Consider the following 21690-nt stretch of genomic DNA (forward strand, 5'->3'; position numbering starts at 1 on the left):
CAAGAGAAAAATTCCTAGACAAGATGACTTCAAGAATAAAATAGTAGATCTGGTTTCTGAGTACAACTTAACAATGAACATATAGGGGCGCCTGGGTGGCGCAGTCGGTTAAGCGTCCGACTTCAGCCAGGTCACCATCTCGCGGTCCGGGAGTTCAAGCCCCGCGTCAGGCTCTGGGCTGATGGCTCAGAGCCTGGAGCCTGTTTCCGATTCTGTGTCTCCCTCTCTCTCTGCCCCTCCCCCGTTCATGCTCTGTCTCTCTCTGTCCCAAAAATAAATAAACGTTGAAAAAAAATTTAAAAACAAAACAAAACAAAAAACAATGAACATATAAATAGAAAATGTACAAGTACTGCAGTACTGATGACATTTTAAGTTCTGGTAACTTGTACAGTGGTAAGCCAACAGACTCAACACAAATGTTCTACGATTTTAAAAAAACAATTGATTTTTGGAGAAGTAACTGATACCACTGTCTCAATAAAAATATTATCACAAAGGTAAGTAGACTAGTTTTGGCAGAGGAAAAAGTTAAACGAAGAAGCATAAAAATAAGACAAGTTATCTTAGTAAGTCTCTAGTTTCATGTAGACAGGTGATACATTTTAAAGACAGTTCAGATAATATCTTAAAGATATTTCTATGCTAACAAATAGTTATTAAGTGCATGGTGTTATGCATTGTAACTGTTTCAACCAAGAAGCAGTTGTAGTAAAAACATGAAAACATGGAATATGGTATTTCTGGTGTCTTAAAATACAGCCTTTATTATACAGCAAACATAATTCATTTTAAACTTGATACTTTATTAAATCTTTATTATCACTGTTCTACTGTTATGTTTTGAATGAAATGTACAAATTGGCCTGAGTAGTATAATACATCCTGTGGCAAAACAAGATGAATAGTGTTATAATACACAGAAGAATATTCCATAGTTACCAAGAAAGACTTCAAGTGGTCCTATTTAATGGGAAAAGGAAAGAAAACACAAAAGAGTCCTGACCATGGAGATAAAGATTTTCCTGACATAGCAGTATTCCAGAGAATAAAACAAGGGAAAGCAGATAGAGTGATACCGGAGTTAGTAAAAAGAAAGTAACATTTGAAAACCAACTTAGGTTAAAAGAAACTGGTGGAAGTGTTGGTGGATATTTGGTTGGTTTTCTTCAGTAAAAAGAGATTTTTAATTATGCGAATAGGTGTAATGTATAAAATAGTCCATGTTGAGAATAAAATAGTATAATAAATGTGAGACCCTGTGATAAAAAAAGAACTATACAACTGCATAGTATATCTGCATTCATTTTGCCTTCATCGAGATGCCCATCTTGCTGTCATTTATAATCATCAGCATTAATGTGATGCTGTAGGGTATTGACAATAATAAATGCATATTTAGACAAATGTTTGCCATTGCTATTAAAGTCAATGTAAGTTTAACTGTTCTATTAGAATTCTTTAAAAAAAATTTTTTTTAACATTTATTTATTTTTGAGAGACAGAGCACAAGTGGGGGAGGGGCCGAGAGAGAGGGAGACACAGAATCCAAAGCAGGCTCCAGGCTCTGAGCTGTCAGCACAGAGCCCGATGTGGGGTTTGAACCCAGACTATAAGATCATGACCTGAGCCAAAGTCAGACGCTTAACAAACTGAGCCCCCCAGATGCCCCCTAGAATTCTTAAATAAGATATCCCTTCTTTGTATATGCTTGATAATGCGCTTAGTTTCACTTCTGCTGCAGAAGGCGTATTAATTTCAATTAGTCATTTTTTAAAAATTGTTTTTACTTGCTTCATAAAAATGAAAGTCTATGACCATAGTTTTGGTAATTTTTATATTATTCTAGGGAGGTTACTGAGCATAATTTATTATATCCCTCTTTATCTCAGGAAAATCAATATGGGGTAATTATTCACTATAATAATCTATGCCTATAAATAGTGCTCCAGCTGAAGCAAAGGAACTAGTTCGCGGAGATGGTCATCTGGAAATTCAGAGTTTAAAAATTCAGGTAACCAGTTAAATAAATCCCATTGTTTTTGTTTGTTTAATAGAGACACATTTCGAGCTCAGTCTCAATATCATTACATATTTTACCTCTTTGAGACTCTGTGATTTCTTCACCTTGCCACTTCTCCAAGAAATAACAAGTATAAGAAGGATATATATTAACGTATCTTACATTTGTCTCTTGACTAAGCCCCCATCTTTTTTTTTTTTTTAATTTATGAAAACGTAGAGACTGTACTACCAAAATACACAATTTCAATACATTTACACGTGCTTCTACTTCCAGGTGAGAAATGAAACAGTACTGCTGAGAAAATTATTAGAAATATGAGCCACATCTCAGTTGTGATTGCCTTAAAATCAATATCCTTTTATTTGAACAAATAGCAGCAAGAATCATTAAGATAGGACCCTAGCAATTCAGGATAAATCATAGCTCAATGGTGAAGTTGTTATATCATTTGAACAAATTGTTTCAACAACAATTGCATTTCTGCCTCTTGTATGTATAATAAGCTTAATCATCCTTGCTGGATGCTGTGACTTTGAAGAACATGTTTTTTGGAAAAATGTTTCTAGATTCTTAGGTATCTAATATAAGAGAGGAAAGATACTGCTATAAAAGTATTATCTGTCAATAGGAAAGTTTTCATCACATATATATGAGACCATGTCCTTATCCCCACATGAGTAGCATTCTCATACAATTTCAGAGGAACACAGTACATGAAATCAAACCCAGAATGGCCTTAAAAAAAAAAATAACAGGGCTCCTGGGTACCTCAGTCAGTTAAGCATCCAATTCTTGATTTTGGCTCAGGTCATGAAGTCATAGTTCCTGTGTTTGAGCCCCGGCATCAGGCTCTGTGCTGACAGTGGGGAGCCTGCTTGGGATTCTCTCTCTCTCTCTCTCTCTGCCTGCTCTCTCTCTCTCTCTCTCTCTCAAAATAAATAAAATAAACAACTTAAAGTTTATTTAAACAGCTAGCATGAGCAGGGAAGGAGCAGAGAGGGGGAGAGAGAGACGATACCAAGTAGGCTCTGTACCATCAGTGCAAAGCCCAAAGTGGGGCTCAAACCCATGAGCCGTGAGATCATGACAATCCGAAACCAAAAGTCGGGCACTCAACCAACTGAGTCACCTAGATGCCCCAATAAAATAAACTTTAAAAATAATAATAATAATAATAATCATTATCATCATCATCATCATCATAAAGAGCTTGAGGAATAAATTAGATGAGTTGATTTAAATGCCTGAATCCTGAGGACTCTATTCATTCCACATAGTATTCAAAACATGTTGATTCTATAAATTCCTTGGCTGATCTTGTTTTGAACTTCCCAAGTGAAAAACATAACCAAGAAACAAAATCCAATTTATTTGATTTATATATTTTTTGATGTTTGTTTATTTTTGAGAGAGAGACAGAGTGCAAGTGGGGAATGGCAGAGAGAGAGGGAGACACAGAATCCAAAGCAGACTCCAGGCTTTGAGCTGTCCACACAGAGCCTGACACAGTGCTCGAACTCACGAGTTGTGAGATCATGACCTGAGCCGCAGTCGGATGCTTAACCGACTAAGCCACCCAGGCGCCCTACAAAACCCACCTTTAGAATGAGCTCTACTGAGAGCTGTAGTTGTGACAGGTCATGTTTGAACAATGGCCAGCTTCTGCCTGCCTATGCCACCCGGCTGCCCCTCACAGCCCCCTGTTGTTCCAGGGATGACATTCCATGGCTATCATCCACCATCTCTCCGCACCTACAGCCTATCAGACAAAACCCTCTGCTATTTCAGAGTAACAGAGTGCTTGCAAAGCCACGTAATTATCCTCCATAGCTTCAATTTTCAAGAATTTGAGCACTAGCTAAAACAGCCATTTACCTAACTGTTCTCATAAAAATTATTTTCAATATTATTATTTCTAGTGGTTTCAACATTACAACATCTACTATTTCTACTCCACAATGCACATCCTTTTCCATTAGCTCTAAGTCTACCTGAAATCTCAGCTAACAAGATCACCAATAAGGGGTACCCGGCTGGCTCAGTAGATAGAGCATGTGACTCTTGATCTCTCGGTCATGAGAAAAAAAGATCACCAATATATAACGAGCCATTCCTTTTCTTTGAATGTCCTTTAAGACAGACAAACCGCAATGAAGACACACAGCTGGCTAAAAGTGCATCATTGGGTGATTCAACCACAGGCAGCAACTGCTAAAAAAATACCAGAAGTTGAAAGGAAATTCTGCTCTCCAGACCCAGGAAAGTAAGAAGTATCTTCCAGTAGCATTAGGATTAGCAGATATTAAGCCTCAGGTCATTGCTAGAAGATGTATTTCTTAGGGAGCTCATTCAAACTACCAGAATATCTTGGTCTTTCAGTTCTGCCTGGTGTATCTTCAAGAAAAGAAATTAACTATAGGGGAGACTGGGTGGCTCAGTTGGTTAAGCATCTGACTTTGATTTCAGATCAGGTCACAATCTCACGGTTCATGAGTTCGAGCCCCGCATCGGGCCTTTGCTGAGAGCTCAGATCCTGGAGCCTGATTCAGATTCTGTCTCCCGCTCTCTCTGCCCCTTCTCCACTCACACATTCTCTCTGTCTCTCTCTCAAAAATAAACATTAAAAAAAGTTAACTACAGTTTATGTTTGGAACTAAAAGAGATTTGTAGATTCACAATGTTTTCTCTGTGTCTAAAAATTTTAAGAGATAAATTTCCTTTTGTTCCAAAGATTATTATTCAAGTGTTTAACAATGTTAAGTCTTTTCAAAACATAAGATCTTCTTTTAAGAAGTGCAAATTCAATTTGTTAACATATCAGAATATTTTTTGAATTAATTTTAAGTATAAAATAACTAGTGCTTTTTACTCTATGCCTTCAGTTATTCATGTAGCATTAATTTAAACTGTATGAGTAAGTCATTTCTACTTTCCATGTATTACAAACTGTCTTGCCCCTAACAGGCAATTTTATATCGCAGAGAATGAAAATTTCAATTTGCAATAAGTAGCTTTTTTTCTCAGGTCGAATATCAAATACTGTTTATAAAGCGTGTAAGCAGGATTTCTTTTGGTAGTGTTGGACTGTGCACGTTGACAATATTAGAAGGTGAGTAATGAATTTTCCTGATTTATGCATATTCTCTTAATATAGCTGGAAGATAAAACCAGTTGTATGAGTGGGGTTGTGAGACAGAGATTATCTGACATTTTAATTATCAATTGAAATTTCAATAGTCAAATATCAGTTGTGATAGTGGCTTTGCAACCATTTCCAAAAGTCAAACAACATCCTTGCCTGCAAGCCACCTTAGTGTCTTGAGTGGCCTGACATGCTAGCTTTTCCACTCTCCATTTATGGCACTGTGATGGTGGCTGCCTCCCTGATGGGGTTCTAATTTACTGACATACTGAATATCAAATCAGAAAATACACAGACAAGCGACTCAGTATCACGAAGTTAGGAACACTATGGGGGTCTTTTCACCTTTCCAAAACCAAGCACTTTCTAACATATTCAACTCCCATTTTTCACTGAAGACAGGTAGAGTTCCAGCACTCACATCCTGTAAACCATTTGGCTCCATAAATCTTATAGTATTTCATAATGTACCATAAGCCACACAGTTCAGAGGGTTCTAGTTCTGCTAGTATGGTTATTCTTCCCTCCTTCAAGTCTCCTGAAGAGGATGGGGAGGGAACTCATACATATTGATATGTTTGTGGGACTCCATTGGGTACTTCATGAATTTATTCAGCAAATATTTATTGAGTTTCGACTATATACCATGCACTGTACTAAGCCCTGGGGATATAAGGGTGAACTAAATATGTATTTAATTCTTACAACAACTCTGTAAGGTAGATATTATTAATTCACATATTACAAATACAATTGTACTATCTGAATATTTTTAACCCACAGAAAAACATTAATACTTTGATCCTTTTACTACATGTTTAAAAAGGAAATTTAGTAAGCATATCTCTTTCTATGATGGAAGCAAAGAAAATTTCAACTTTTTCCCTATTGAAATCTGATAGTTTCCCTTTATTCTTAGATATTGATGGTGGGTATGTCTGTATGACTGTCTCTTGACAAACTCGTAAAAAGAAATCAGAACAATAAAAAAGACAACCCAAGTTAAAAAAAAATGGCAAAGGATGTGGATAAATATTTCTCTAAAAAGATATACAAATGGCCAACAAATACATGAACAGATTGTCAACATCATTAGTCATCAGGGAAATGAAAATCAAAACCACAAAAACATATGACTTATTCTTACCCATTAGGATAGCAGTATTCAAAAAGACAGACAATTAACAAGTATTGGCAAGAATGTGGAGAACTTAAAATCTTCATACATTGCTAGTTTGAATGGAAAATGGTGTAGTTCCTTTGGGAAACAGTCTACTAGGTTCCTCAGATAGTTAAACATAGAGGGGTGCCTGGGTGGCTCAGTCGGTTGAGTGTCCAACTCTTGGTTTCGGCACAGGTCATGATCTCATGGTTTGTGAGTTTGCACCCCACGTCAGGCTCCATGCTGACAGTGCAGAGCCTTCTTTGGGATTCTCTCTCTCTCTCTCTCTCTCTCTGCCCCTCTCCCACTCACTCTCTCTGTCTCTCTCTCTCAAAAATAAATAAATAAACTAAAAAAAAAATGTTAAACATAGAATTACCATACCACTTGTAGGTATATACAAGAGCTCAAATAAATGCTTGTACATGAATATTCACAGCAGCACTATTTACAAGAGCCAAGAGGTGGAAACAATCCAAATGTCCATCAATGGATGAATGCATAAACAAAATATGATATATCTATACAATGAAATTTAACTACAAAAAGGAATGAAGTACTAATACCTCCAGCAACACAGATGAACCTTGAAAACATTTTCCAAAGTGAAATAAGCCAGACACCACAGACCACGTATTCTATGATTCTGTTTATGTGAGATGTCCAGAATAGGCAGATTTATAGAGACAGATAACAGATTAGTGGTTGCCAGGGACTCAGAGGAGAGGGATAGTGACAGCCTATGGGTAGGGGATTTCCTTTTGCGAGAATTAAAATGTTTCAGAACTAGACAGTGGTAATGGTTGCACAACTCTGAATATACAAAAATCGACCAAATTAAATATTATATGTTAAAGGGAGAGTTTTATGGTATGTTAATTTTATGTCACTTTAAAAAATTTTTTGAAGTGAGCTAGACAGGGATGCCTGAGTGGCTCCATCAGTTAAGCGTCTGACTTCAGCTCAGGTCATGATCTCATGATTTGTGGGTTCGAGCCCTGTGGTGGGCTCTGTGCTGACAGCTCAGAGCCTGGAGCCTGCTTCGAGTTCTGTCTCTCCCTCTCTCTCTACTTCAAAAATAAATAAACATTTAAAAAAAGTGAGCTAAACAGATTTAAGATAAAATCTTAAGAGTACAGCTCCTGTTCCTTTTCACCCCAAAACATATCAAACACCACTGGCCTCAGTGTAATAAGGACAGCAATAGCACATGTAACTTCATGCTGCCTCAGTTTACTTTAGATATATTTCACAGTGAAGCTTGGAGTTTGGAGTTTTGAACAAAGGGACCCATGTACGAGGATTTGATTGTGTACCAACCTTGTGGTTTGAGCTTGGATTCCTTGGAAACAGCAGCTAGTATCATTTATGACATCTCCAGTGTAGGTACTTTACGGTTTTTACTACCATTCCCACAGATATAAATGGGATTAGCTTCTTGAAAAAGGATTTCTCTTCGGAGACATGTAAAAATATTGATAAGAATAATTTTACTCAAGTCAGATGAAAAATACCTTGCAACTTCAGTTTACACACACACACACACACACACACACACACACACACACACAGTTTGTGTGTATGTATTTGTGTGTGTGTGCAATGGAGAGAATTAGAATTTCTTAAAGTTCCATTGGACTTAGAATGAGATTTAGGCAAAATGTTAAGATGAATGTTCTTAATTCTTAGTAAATTTGGCATTATGCACAATCTGGCCTGTGTGAAGTGAATTTTAAAGGGAGTGATCTTTTCACATTTCTTCATTAGTAAATATCAAGTAATCTTTGACTTGTAAAAAGTTTTCTAGTCCCCAGGAGTAAGGAACTGGGTTGGAATGCATGGGTTCATTAATTGGGAATGACATAGATTAGGAGATAATTGGTTAGGACCCAGTAAATTCAACAGTTCTTCAAACAGGCTGCACTTTATGTTATCACAAACATCCCTGCCTTTGTGCCCTAGAATCCTTGGAATCATTCCTAGCTTTCTGCTTTGGACTTGGACCAGTTCAAGTGAAAGTTCAGAAATCTTATTGGTAAGTCTTGCCTTTTATTGATCCCAGCCCAAAACAGTGTTTGTAAGAATCAGACTTTTAAGAACAGACTTGTAAGAATCTCCTATTAAGAAATTTGAAGTAAAGGGGTGTCTGGCTGTCTCACTTGGTAGAGCATGCGACTCCTGATCTTGGGGTTGTGAGTTCAAGCTCCATGTTGGGCATAGAGATTACTTAAGAAAAGAAACAAAGAAAGAGAGAGGGAAAGAAAGAGAAAGAAAGAAAGAAAGAAAGAAAGAAAGAAAGAAAGAAAGAAAGAAAGAAAGAAAGAAAGAAAGAAATTCACAGTGAAGTATAGCTGTCTCAGGAGATACATGTGATTTGAAATAAACTATCAATATAATTATTTGTCTTCTGAACCCAAAGTGAGATATTCCATTCTTTCCTTTCTCATATATCCAAAACAAAAAGTAAGAGAGAAATGGAATGCTTCTTTATAAACTTGTGGTCCTCTTTGAAGCTCGGTGGCTATATACTAAGAAGAATGTTAATTACAGAAAAAAAATAGATTCAGTAGTTACCTGTATAGACCCTTGGTCCCTTCCCTCCAACACTATTTTTAAAGGTTTTGTTGCATCTACTCATAACTATCAAAGATATTTCCATTGGTTATAAGGACTTGGGCAAATAAGATTCACATTTTCAGGAATCTTTAAAAGGACAGTATTTATCATTAGTTAGGTTCAGTGTAATACTGAATGTTAATACTTTCCTATTGATTACCACTTAACATTTATTTATTCAACTGAGAAGATATAATATGCAAAAGTTGAATTTGGAAGGTAACTTTAATAAGATGTGTGATAAGACTTTAAAATAAGGTAATACTGAGTAATTTGGTAGATCCACGTATGACAGAAGTAAGCATAAAAAGAAAGGATGCCGAATTTTAAAGGTATAGAGCCTCCTGAAGATAAAAGAGTAAGAACACGGTCAGTCTGAGTATAGTTACACTCGGTGACAAAAGACTGAAATAGATCTATGATTCTATTATTCCAAGACATTGTGATAATACAGAAAATAAGCTTATAAAAATTCTTAACACCCAAGGAAAAATGAACCATTCAAAGAAAGTAGAACAATTCTGAGAAATTGATAATCCTCCTATACTTTCCAAAGCCACTCAGAGAAACCAAATAGGCCACAACTCAAATGACTACTCAGAACACAATGTGTTGGAGGGTTGCTTTCAGTTTTGCCAGGTTTCCAAATCTTTCTTTCTTTTTTTTTTTTTTTAATGTTTATTTATTTTTCAGAGAGAGAATGAGCTCACAAGAGCCTGGAGGCAGGAGGGGCAGGGGAGGGGCAGAGAGAGACAGAGAGAGAGATAAGCAGAGGATCTGAAGCCAGCTCTGTACTGACAGCAGAGAGCCCAATGGGGGGCCTGAACTCCCATGAGATCATGATCTGAGCCAAAGTAAAAGTTGGACGCTCAACTGACTGAGCCACCCAAGCACCCCTGAAAAACTTCTTAATGCCCTAAGTTATTAACCCTGGGGAAAAGCTGTGGAAGTGGTGGTACTCGTTGGGGATGATACTCGTTGTGATATTTATGGTCTGAATTAGCAAATGCAAGGCACAAGTGCGGTATCACCCTCACTCATGGCCAGCATTTCTACTTGATCATGCTGCTATGTCCCAGATTTGTCCTCTGGACGCTTTTCAGCGCAGTCCTACAGGCAGCACTAATTTTCATTTGGATCTGCCTCAAGAGAACAAGCTCATTCACCATAGGCTGCTCAAGGGTGCCCAGAGGCTGGAGGCCAGGGAGTGACTCATTAAGCAAGCGCCAGTAGTAGCAGAGGAAGGAGGAGTCCTGGGGTCATAAAGAACAGAGTTTACTTGATCTCATGGCCCTCCTCCTTCCATAAGTATACCCACCGATGCCGTATGTGGCTTGCACAAAAATGTAAGTGGTGTTATTTTTTAAAAAGCACACTAGACTTGAAGTCCTGAGGCAGAATGCTATTCCTGCTTCACCTCAATGAACCACTCTGGTTTGCCTGGCACTGTCTTTAGAGCTTTTACATGTATTTATGATATGCTTACGTGAGTGTGCACTTTTGCTAACAAAACAATTTATTGTTATTTTGAAAATTCAACCATTAGTAAAATATATAATGGAGAGAATAAGTAAAGATCCACCATAATGGTTCTGCTAGAGAAATAATCACTTTTAGTGGTTTTGTGTCCATTCCTCAATATTTTTTCATGCATATTTAGTTTAGTCTTTTTAACAATTGTATACTAGTCTACTCTCTAAATGTATCATATTTTATTTAATCAGCCCTTTTACTAATTGGCTTATGAGTTGGGGATAGTGTTATTCCATTACAAATAGCACCACAGTGAACAACCTAGGATGTATGTTTTTGGGTACTTGTGCAAAAATTGCTTTGGGGGAAATCTCTAGAAGTGAAATTGCAGGATTAGAGAGTATGCACATTTAAAATGTTAATAAAAATTGTTAAGTCAACCTCCAAATTTATCAATTTATACTCTCACCCACAGTATATTAGACTGCCTGTTTCTGGTTTGTGCTCTAAGGAACACAAAAACAATGAGGGAAAATTGTTTAATATTAGGCTCATATAGTCTTAAGCCACAGTAATTAATAGAAAAACATCTGTCCAAAGGAAGTAATATTTCAGTCACCTGCTGTGAATGCAAATATTACAAAATGCCTTCTTGGAGATTCAATTGATTTCTGAGATTCCTCTGTATTATCAGAATGGAAAAACAGAACAGTACTTCCATGGTTTCACATTAAGGGAGTGAGATAAAAGGAGAAAGTCAAAACATTATTATTATCATTATTATTATTATTATTATTATTATTATTTGGTTCATCTTCTGTTCTGACACTTTGTCTCAAGATCAAGACAGTATATTATTGAGAATAACATAATGTAAAAAATTAGGTTCCTAAAAGTGACAATGTATTTTCTTCACCAAATACCTGTGTTTGGGAAAATGAATTAAATAATAGATTTGGGTGGGAAAAAAATACATGCTTTTTAAAAATCACTTCTTGTTTAGTTTAAACACAATACTGCCTAGCCTTACACTATTTGTGTATTAAATAGTGAGAAAAGGTAGCTTAATGGACAATATTTGCAGATGTTATCTCATTTGATCCTTATTACAACCCTATGAAGTAAGTACCGTTTTATAGACTCAATACATAATTTTTTCCCCTGATACAACATTTTAAGCACAGCCACCATTATAGGTGCTTTAGACGGGATTTATCAGGCTGGAAAGCACCTTATAGCTCATCTTCTTCCTTTGAGTCATTTCTCCCTCAGAAGAGGGTACTGAGTGATTACACCTGTACCTCTCCTACTTTGGGTACTGTGAGGATTAAACATTAGCACAAAAATAGGACATGTAATCTGCTCTGGATTTACTTGAAAATGAAGTGGAGAATTTTAAACATGGTGGTAGATCCTTTCAACTAGGGTGAGCCGAGGAGGCTGGAATCCTGCTTAGGAGATGGCTTGCTTCACTTCCTCCTTAACGCCCCTGTGGGCAGAATGTGGCTCTGCAATTCTAGTTTTCTTGACACAGAGGGTCGCAACAAGCCCTAAACAAGCAGCAGGAAGAGGTCACTGGTGCTCATGGATAAGCCATCATGAGGACAATTTACCTCATTGATAAATTACTGTTGGACAATTGATAGATGACATTATAATGTGAGAATAAAGGAGAAGAAAGTCCTAATCCACAGTAAAACCAAAATTACCTTTGGCAGGGAAGATCCATGTAGAAAAAGAAGCATGCAAATCTTCATAGATACATGCCGGGCACAACATGGGCAATAACTTCTGAGTTCTGTAGACGAAATAATGGCATCACCGAAGACAAAAGAAGAGAAGAGAGAAATTGATGTAAATGCGCAAAGGGGGACTGACCTTTGTTTCACTTCAATACACAGGTATATTGGGTTTGTATTGAAATATCAAATCCGTACCCTAGTATATTCGTTTCAACGGCATTGCCCTTAGAGCACAGTGAGAAAGTCTCAGAACGTGTGCAGGAGGAGGGTCATAATGAAGCATCCTTGAATCAATTTGGTCAAAAGTAATGAGAGAGATGGAGAGGTAGTTGAGTGGTTTAAGCAGCAAAACTTAAAGGAAAGGACATCAGGTATCGCTGGTGTAATCTTTGGTATATAATGCATTTACAAATTAGAATTCATTTGCAGCTGCCATTCTTCCTCCATTTGAACATAGTTTATTTATTTACTTGTTTACTTGCTTGTTTGAACAGTCATAGTTTATTAACTTCAATTCCTGAACAAAATATTGAGTGTCTGGCCATGCTTTTACCAGAGAAAAGATTTCCCATGAGAGGGAACATTTCAGAAATGAACTTCTCGGGGGCGCCCAGGTGGCTCAATCAGTTAAGCGCTAGACTCTTGATCTCAGCTCAAGTCTTGATCTCAGAGCTGTGAGTTCAAGCCTTGCATTGGGCTCCATGCTGGGCATGAAGCCTACTTAAAAAAAAAAAAAAGAAAGAAAAAGAAAAGAAAGAAAAAAAGAAATGAATATCTAGGCTTTTAGTTTCAAAATATCCTCCTTTTCAGAGCCTATAATTGCTTTCTGTCAAACTGGGAAGTTAATCTGGAATGTTCTCAGGATGCCCAAGTTCTCGCAAGCTTTATACCTAAAGCAGATTCACAGCTATGCAGAGAACAACCTTTGAAGTCACCATGCCTTGCTAGTGTCTCAGGTTCTGCTTTGATCTTTAGGAACCATTTTTCCTAGGAAACTTTCTTGCAATTGTATTTTCTGTCACCACGTATTTTTATTCTATAATGTCCATATTTCTTACTAATCAAGGGTGTTGTTTTTGGTGATATAAAGAGAAACAATATCACAGAAGCTATGTGATTTCTTTTAAATGCTCATTGTAACTGATTTTGATTAAAGTAATTAATTTTTTTTTTTATTTTTACCTTCTGGCATTTGAACAGGAAAAGTGGAGTCACTTGTTTGTAAACATTATGTAAAATGAGAAAGAGGCAGAAAAAGTCCAATTTCTTGATGAGTTTTATCCTTTTACTTGTTACAGGTTGGGTTTGGGGAAGCTTTGCATTAAAATATCTAACAACTATTTAATAGATGTTTAATATTTAATAAAATAATAATTATATTGCATATGCTGCTATATTTTTAAAAATGTGATGACAAAAGAGGAGAAGAGTCAAGAGGAAAAAAGAAAGGGAGAAAAGGGGGAAATTTAAACAAGGGAAAATGGAAGTAAAAGGGAAAAGAACCAAAATCAAGGAAGAACATGAAAGAAAAAGGGAAGAGAGAAGTAGATAAAAAACAAAGAGAAGCAAAAAGGGAACAGGGGTAAACATGAAAACATGAAGCAATTAATTCTCTCCAAATCTTGCTATAGTTGTTGCTATTACTTCAAAAAATATATACTTCTTTAAATAAATGTTCTTATTATCTGAGCACACACAATACTAAGAAATAGTGACCCTGAATGCTTTTCTTTCCTATTATTATATTTTAAGGAGAAAAGGCTTTTGAAAGTGATCTTTATTTCACAATGTTCTTGAATGCAAGGATAGGCAGTGTGGTTATTACTTCTTAGTTACGGTTAAAAAAAAAAGCATTGTGTAGATTTTCCTATGCTGATATTTACTGTTAAGTTGTTCATATATTTGTTTATTCTAAAAGTGAATTGAATAGATGAAGGGGTACTTTATTTCCCACCAAAGGAAGGTGCTAAAAAAATGTTGGATAAATGAATAAACTGTAGATTCGTGTTTACAAAAGCTATTTCTATCTTAAAGTCAAATTATACTCTGCAACCAAGAGCACACTGTATACACTGTATGTTAGCCAATTTGACAATAAATTATATTAAAAAAAAAAAAAGCACAAATTACACTCCGCAAAACTGACACCCAATTCTTCCAGAGGGCAATGAATACTTTTGGGACTAGAATTTAAAACCGTTGCATTAAGACAATGTATGATAATCAAAAGGCCCTGATCTTGATAACAAATATTTTTAGTGCAGTTTTTGTTTCGAATGCAGCTTTACTACCAGGACCGCCTTGTGATTATAAATGCTATGTTATCAGTTAGAACTCAGCCTACTGCATTCAGTCCTGCCTATCTGGGCATTAGCTTTTTGGGCTGCCACGTACCTTGAGCGTACACATTGCCTACAATGTGTACAGACAGATGCATGGTGTCTGGCACAGCACATAAAACATCTTTAAAACAAGCCTTAACACTGGAATTTGGATCTGAATTTAAGTTGCTTTTTCAAATTTTCTTCCTTATAAGATGGCAGTCTTTTGAATATCAGCCAGCTACTTGCAACACGGGGCACTCAGGCTAACCCATTTCAGGTTTATAAAGGTTTGGTCTTCTTGTTCCTACCTATGTGTTGGCACGCTGCAGTTATGTTGGAGCAGCAGAAGTAGCCGGGGATCAAGCCAATTGGCTACATGACATTGAAAGTCAATTGCTGAGGAAGATGAAGCCAAGTATAGCCTTCTCTGTAAAGAACAGCCAAGAAGATTCTAAAGGTATTTGAGGATCGTAAGAGAAACAGCCCCAGACAGGAATACTACTAGTCTTGGGGGATGGCTGACAATTTATACATACCCAGCTCCTCTTCTCCCTGGGGCAGAAAACAGGACATTTTGAAATGTGCAAAACCTCTGCACAATATACAATGGTACCTTTCATCTATTTCTTGTGACTTTTATTTGCTATTGTTGTTGGATCCCCTACATAATTGTAAGCATATCGCAGGCAAGCACAATGGTAAACAGTGGGTGGACACTTCCTCTGCAGATGCAGACAATATCTGCCTGGCTGGCACTGCTTAATTCAGCCATTAACCCACTTTTATATACTCTTTTGAGCAAAAGGTACAGAAAACCTCTTAAGAACTTAAAGGAGAAGACGTTTTTCAAATTTCACTTCCTGGTTGAAGATATTTTGGTGAGTCGTTCTGAAAATGCTAAGGAAAAATCAGAAAGAAAGGCCTTCCAAAAACTCACAAACAACCCTGGGGCCTCTTTTAGAGTAAGCAACATGTGTGACCTTTGTCAGGTGCAATACTGCAACTCATAAAGCAACCCAGTCAGATAAAGAAATATATGGGTATATTTCAAGCAATCTTCTGGTGGAGTAGGGAGAGCCTCTGGATTATGGAAATTTTCAAATCACAAGCAAGCAGGCCTTTTGTGCCCCAGGTGGTGAGGGTGTGAAGGTGAGCGCATGTACCCTAACCCACTGTCTTTGGAAGTCTGGTGTTTGCTGCCTGACCTCTCTGAGCCAGCTGCAATTATTTCCTCTCTGGTTTTCCTGCCTCCATTAGTTTCTCCCCCTAATTACTTTTCCACAAAACTACAGCATAATCTCCCTAAGACACCAATGACTGAAAGCTTCAGTCATTGACCATTCCCTGGAGAATATGGGCATAGGACCCTCTCCCACAGTTTTCTTAGTTGCAACATGCTCTCAAAAAACTGGACAAAGTACTTGAAGTTTCTGGACATGCCCTGTACTGACAAGTCTTTACTCATTTCTCTTCTCCTAGGATACCTACCCTTCACCAACTGCCCTCCCTTTTTCTCCTCTGTTGGAATATTATCCATTGTTATGAATGAAAATGTATCCCCTCTCTCCCCCTCTCAAAGACATGTTGAAGTCCCAACTCCCGTACCATGAATGTAATCTTATTTGGAAATAGGATCTTTGCAGATGATCAGGTTCAGTTAAGATGAGGTCATTTAGGGTGGGTCCTAATCCAATATGACCGGTGACCCTATGCTAAGGATTGCCAGCCCCCACCAGAAGCTGGGCAGCAGCAAGGAAGGATTCTACCCTGGGTTTCAGAGGCAGCATGGCCCTACCAATACCTTAGCTTTGGATGTCTAGCCTCCAGAACGGTGAGATAGTACATTTCTGCTGTTTTAAGCCACCAGTTTGTGGTACTTTGTTACAGCAGCCCTGGGAGACTAATACATTCGTCCTTCAAGGCCCAGTTCATATGGCACCTACTCCATTAAACCTTCCCTGACTCCAATCTGTTTAAAGTAATCTCTTGCACTTCCTACAGCCTCATAATATTATTTTAAGAGCACAGCTTTTTGTTTTCATTTTCTGTATTAAATTGTGAGCTTCCTGAGCTAGGCTTTTATCCATTTAATCTTTTTGTCCCCGTGGAGGGTACAGCTCTGCATTTGGAAAGCCTCCCTTAAGTGTTTATTGAACTAAGTGGAACGGAATCTGTTTTTCACGACACCAATGACAAACAACTTCTTCTTAGAAGAAACTAATTTTAGATAATGTTTTAGTATCATCTGTTAACTCATTAACCATTTCTGGAAGAGCTCTTAGAAAAAAAATGCAATGAAAAATGAGGAATGAACAGCAACAGGCAATTCTCAGAGTAAGGTATAAAAAAATGCAGAAAGAGATCACATTACTCATAATTAAAGCAATGGCAATTATAACAAGTTACCATTTTCCACCTATAAATAACTGTTGGCATTGATTTAATAAAACTGGCATTCTCATTCAAGATGGTGAGGATGTAAATTAGTAAAACTTCTTTAGAGAGTAATCTGAAAAATGCCTATCAATGTTTTCAATGCACATGTCTTTGACCTAACAATTGTGCTTCCAGCAATTTCTCCTCTGGAACGCTCACACAACTGCTCAAATATAAATGAGCAACTCTATTCAAGGCAGCATTGTTTGAAATAGCTAAAACAAATTTTGGAAACTGTTGATGAACAGAGGACTAACTGAACAAATTAGGATTCATCCTAAAATGGAATATTTTGCAGTCCACAGAAAAAATGGAATAGAACTACATGAGCTAATAGGAAATGATCTCTAACACATATTATCAAGAGAAAGCAAATAAAAATATACGATGTTGGGGCGCCTGGGTGGCTCAGTCGGTTAAGCGGCCGACTTCCGCTAAGGTCACGATTTCACAGTCCGTGAGTTCGAGCCCCGCGTCGGGCTCTGTGCTGACAGCTCAGAGCCTGGAGCCTGTTTCAGATTCTGTGTCTCCCTCTCTCTGACCCTCCCCTGTTCATGCTCTGTCTCTCCGTCTCAAAAATAAATAAAACGTTAAAAAAAATTTAAAAAATATATACAATGCTATATTTTTTGGTATGCTTCTGTTTGGAAGAAGAAAGTATACATACATATATATGATTATGTATCATACGGTGATTTCATAATGATATACAAGAAACCACTGATTGTGATGGTCATTGGAAGGAAGACACAAAGTCTCAGGTAAGAGGAAGATTATTTTTTAGTCTGTACTTTCTTTTGTACTATTGGAGATTTTAACGTATAACATATAATTGTATAATTATAGCTGTAAAATGTATAATTATTCCATTTAAAATTTATTTTTTATGTTTATTAATTTTCTTATTTTGAGAGAGAGAGCACAGGAGTGGCAGAGAGACAGGGAGAGAGAGAATTCCAAGCAGGCTCCACACCCTCATTGAAGAGCCTGATGAAGGGCTTGAAATTATGAAACCATGAGATCATGACCTGAGCCAAAATCAAGAGTCAGACACTTAACTGACTGAGTTACCCAGGTGCCCCTCAATTTAAAATTTAATAAAGAAAGTTTTCATAGATACTAGTATTCAGCATGTGCATAAAATATTATTTGATAATGTCTATTAGATTCATTTTGCTTATTGCAATAAATAAATGATTCATCTAACATGATTTGATTAAATATAATTTTATACCTGTTAAAATTTGTAATTTGCAGATTCACTTAAGTACATTTTGGAAATCAGACATTTTAAAAAGTTTCCCAATTTTATTACAAAAGCAAAACATGATCACTGAAGAATAATTAGAAAATAAAGACAAAAATACATAAATATCCTTATTTCCATCATCCAGAGATTATCAAGTAATAATCTGATGAGTATCTTTCCAGAATTTATTTTATGCTAAAATATGTATACACAGAAAGGACTTGTACATAATTATAATTTTTCACTGATATTATTAATTTATTTCCATGTTTATATTTTAGAATGGAAGAAACCTTAAAATTAACTTAAAACAGAATACACAAAAAACAGCACTTGCACAAACCACCATACGTATATTGCCCTCCTCCTTTGCACGTCCATGACAGATATGCTGACTCATCATGATCATGGCACGTTCTGGTAGAGTTGAGACACAGCCTTTCGTCTTCCTCAACAAAGTGTTACACAAAACCACAACCAAAAGACTAAAGGTTAAAGTCAGGCAAGCTGATTATTTTTGACTAATCTAAGCCAATAATAAGGAGTCAAGTGATTTCCTGACCAAAGCCACACAACAGCAACAGGATTCAAGGTTAGGAACTTGCTAAAATATTATATTGTCATAAATTTAAAATAGCATTTTATGGACTATGCTTCACAATAGTAATTTTTTTTTTAATTTTTTTTAACATTTTATTTATTTTTGAGACAGGGAGAGACAGAGCATGAACAAGGGAGGGTCAGAGAGAGGGAGACACAGAATCTGAAACAGGCTCCAGGCTCTGAGCTGTCAGCACAGAGCCCGACGCGGGGCTCGAACTCACAGACCGCGAGATCATGACCTGAGCCAAGTCGGCCACTCAACCGACTGAGCCACCCAGGCGCCCCACACAATAGTAATTTTTAAACACTGAAATTAAAGGGATAAATGAAGTTTGGGGCAAAAGTATGTAATAATTAAGTGTACCTAAATTTCTATTTATTCTTTGTGTTTAATCCATATTTATTCAGTGTGGCAATTTCACTGCTGCTGTGGCACCCTGTCCTGAGAACACAACTGCTCCTCTACTTGATATTCTGCAGATTAAGACTTTTCAAATGTTTAGCAGATTAACACTGTTATACAAAAACCTAAAAGGCCCTTCCAAACTCTTTGTTTATTAAAGCCATCTAGGATTAGGAGATTCCCTGAAGCTCATGGTGTGCATTTTAGAAATCTGACAGAGAGGAATGTCACCTCTACCGAGCTCTGGGAGAAGAAAACCATCTGTGTGTGATTCATATCTTTGGATTCCTGAATTCTCAAGGCAGGTAGTAGCCTGTGGCCTTCACCATGTGATATGTAGTGGTATCTTAAACAGCCCAGGTTCACATACTATATGAGCACATCACTGCATTAGCAATATATTGTACCCTGAAGCACACATTGTAGGACCACACTCTACCAATACAAGATGATAAATACTGCCCATTGAGTCAACAATACTTAACAAATGTTTAATGAGCATTTATCTTGTGCCAAGCATTGTGTTAGGTTCTGAGGCTACAAAGATTGGGCAGACACAGTCCCTGACCTGAAAGAGCTTGCAATAAAACAGGGGGAACAGACATAAACAATTTTTTCTTACACTTTGAGGTTTTTCTATTGTTAACACTTATTTCATGGATAAAGAAACAAGAGGTGGGGCACCTGGGTGGCTCAGTCAGTTAAGCTTCCGACTCTTGATCTCAAGGTTGTGAGTTCAAGCTCTGCATTGGGCTCCTCACTGGGCAAAACATAAGAAATGAGAAACAAAAAAACAAAGAAATGAGGCAATATTTACAATAATAATCTATTTTTTTCTTTCCTAAATACTTTAACAAATAAATGTAGGAAACACCAAGTTACAGAACAATGTGTTTTGTTATTATATTCATAACATATATTATTTTATTTGTTGTTATGTTATTTATTTATTATTATTTACTTTATTTATATATACTAGATAGACAAAAGACAGACCTGTTAACATTGGTTATTTCAGAAGACCAGTATTGTCTGCGATGGGTGAAGTGGGAAACTGTCATATTTATTCTTTATCTGCCATTGTTGTTGGCTTTTTAAGTGAAAATATATTATTTGATAATTTTAAATAATAAAAGATATCTCTAAATAATTTCCATAATTTTAAGAATAATGGTATATTTTCTTATGATCCTTTTATATCATAAAGCTTTTAAAGAGGTTTAGCTAATTCCAAAACTTACGAATTTGAGTGTTGTTTTTTTTTCTTATAAATCAAAGCAAGTCTGCCCTGCTCCCAACATGTGGTGATTAAAATATTTCTACAGGACCAAATAGGTGTTAGAAGTAAAAGGGTTTGCATATATTTTTATTAATTCTGTAAAAAGAGTTTTCTCATACTGGAAGGACCATCTTCAGTCCTACACTTTCTTTGTAGACCTTGTCCTAATCCACGCATCCTCTTGAGGTCAACAGGAACCTATGTCATCTCCAAAAGGCATATAACTAGGTGAAAAAATTGCAATTCCATCTGACAGTAAGGACATGCTAAGAACAAAAGCTCAATAGAATCACACAAAATATTACAGCACTGTCCTTCCTACCACACTCTCCTTGTAATCCATGTTGTTACAGACTAATATTAGGTACACTAAACCCTCAATATAAATAGGATACTGGAACAAAGAAAGCAATCCAAGATTTTATAATAATGATGATGATGATAATACTACAGTATTCCTTGCATGCAAAAATACTTTGGATGGACAATAAAACAACTACAAGGTAGCTAAAAATGTTGAAAATATTCAGTGTAGAAAGAAAAACACAAAAATTAAAAAAATGCTTTAGCTTTATAATAGAAACAATACTGACATACAAGGCACTGGGCATCCCATAGTGACAGCATCTGGACAGGTGACTGTATTCCCCTCATTCTCCCAACTTTTCAGATAGTCTTTTGTTTTTGTTTTGTTTTTGTATCTTTTTATTATGGTAAGATATATGTTACATAAAATTTGCCATAAAGTGTATAATTCAGGTGGTATCTGGGTGGCTCGGTCGGTTAAGCATCCAACTTCAGCTCAGGTCATGATCTCACAGTTCGTGGGTTCGAGCCTGGCGTCCAGCTCTGTGCTGACAGCTCAGAGCCTGGAGCGTGCTTTGGATTCTGTGTCTCCTTCTCTCACTGCCACTCACCTGCTCATGCGCTCTTTCTCTCTCTCAAAAATGGATAAACATTAAAACAATTTTTTTTAAATAAAAAAAGAAACTATACTCGTTAAACAAGAATTCCCCAGTCTCCCTTCCCAACAGCCCGTGGTAACTTCTAATCTACTTTCCATCCCTATGAATTTGACTGTTTTAAGTATCTCATGTATAGGTGGAATTATGTAATATTCGTCCTTTTGTGTCTGGCATATTTCACTTAGCATGATTTTTTTTAAGATTCATTCATATTGTAGCATGTATTAGAACCTTATTCTTTTTCAATGCTGAATAATAGTTCATTGCATA

At 36.7% G+C, this 21690-nt stretch overlaps 2 long non-coding RNA genes across 4 annotated transcripts in view; one reads left to right on the top strand and one right to left on the bottom strand.

The window, feature by feature from the left end:
• LOC111560881 overlaps positions 1-21690 on the bottom strand; it is a 73584-nt gene that overhangs the window by 34163 nt on the left and 17731 nt on the right. For 2 of the 3 annotated variants that reach the window (XR_006599644.1, XR_006599643.1), the window contains 2 exons: positions 12129-12217; positions 7323-7784 (listed from right to left, as the gene is read on the bottom strand). This is a non-coding gene — a long non-coding RNA (uncharacterized LOC111560881). Of the gene's footprint in view, positions 1-7322; positions 7785-12128; positions 12218-21690 lie in introns of those variants that run through there. The other variant, XR_006599645.1, reaches the window with a different exon arrangement.
• LOC123386100 lies at positions 4619-13544 on the top strand. The gene is made up of 3 exons (XR_006599646.1): positions 4619-5135; positions 8293-8365; positions 12138-13544. It is a non-coding gene; the product is annotated as an uncharacterized LOC123386100 (long non-coding RNA).

Source organism: Felis catus, chromosome B3 (assembly GCF_018350175.1).
Source record: "Felis catus isolate Fca126 chromosome B3, F.catus_Fca126_mat1.0, whole genome shotgun sequence".
Taxonomy (NCBI): Eukaryota; Metazoa; Chordata; class Mammalia; order Carnivora; family Felidae; genus Felis; species Felis catus.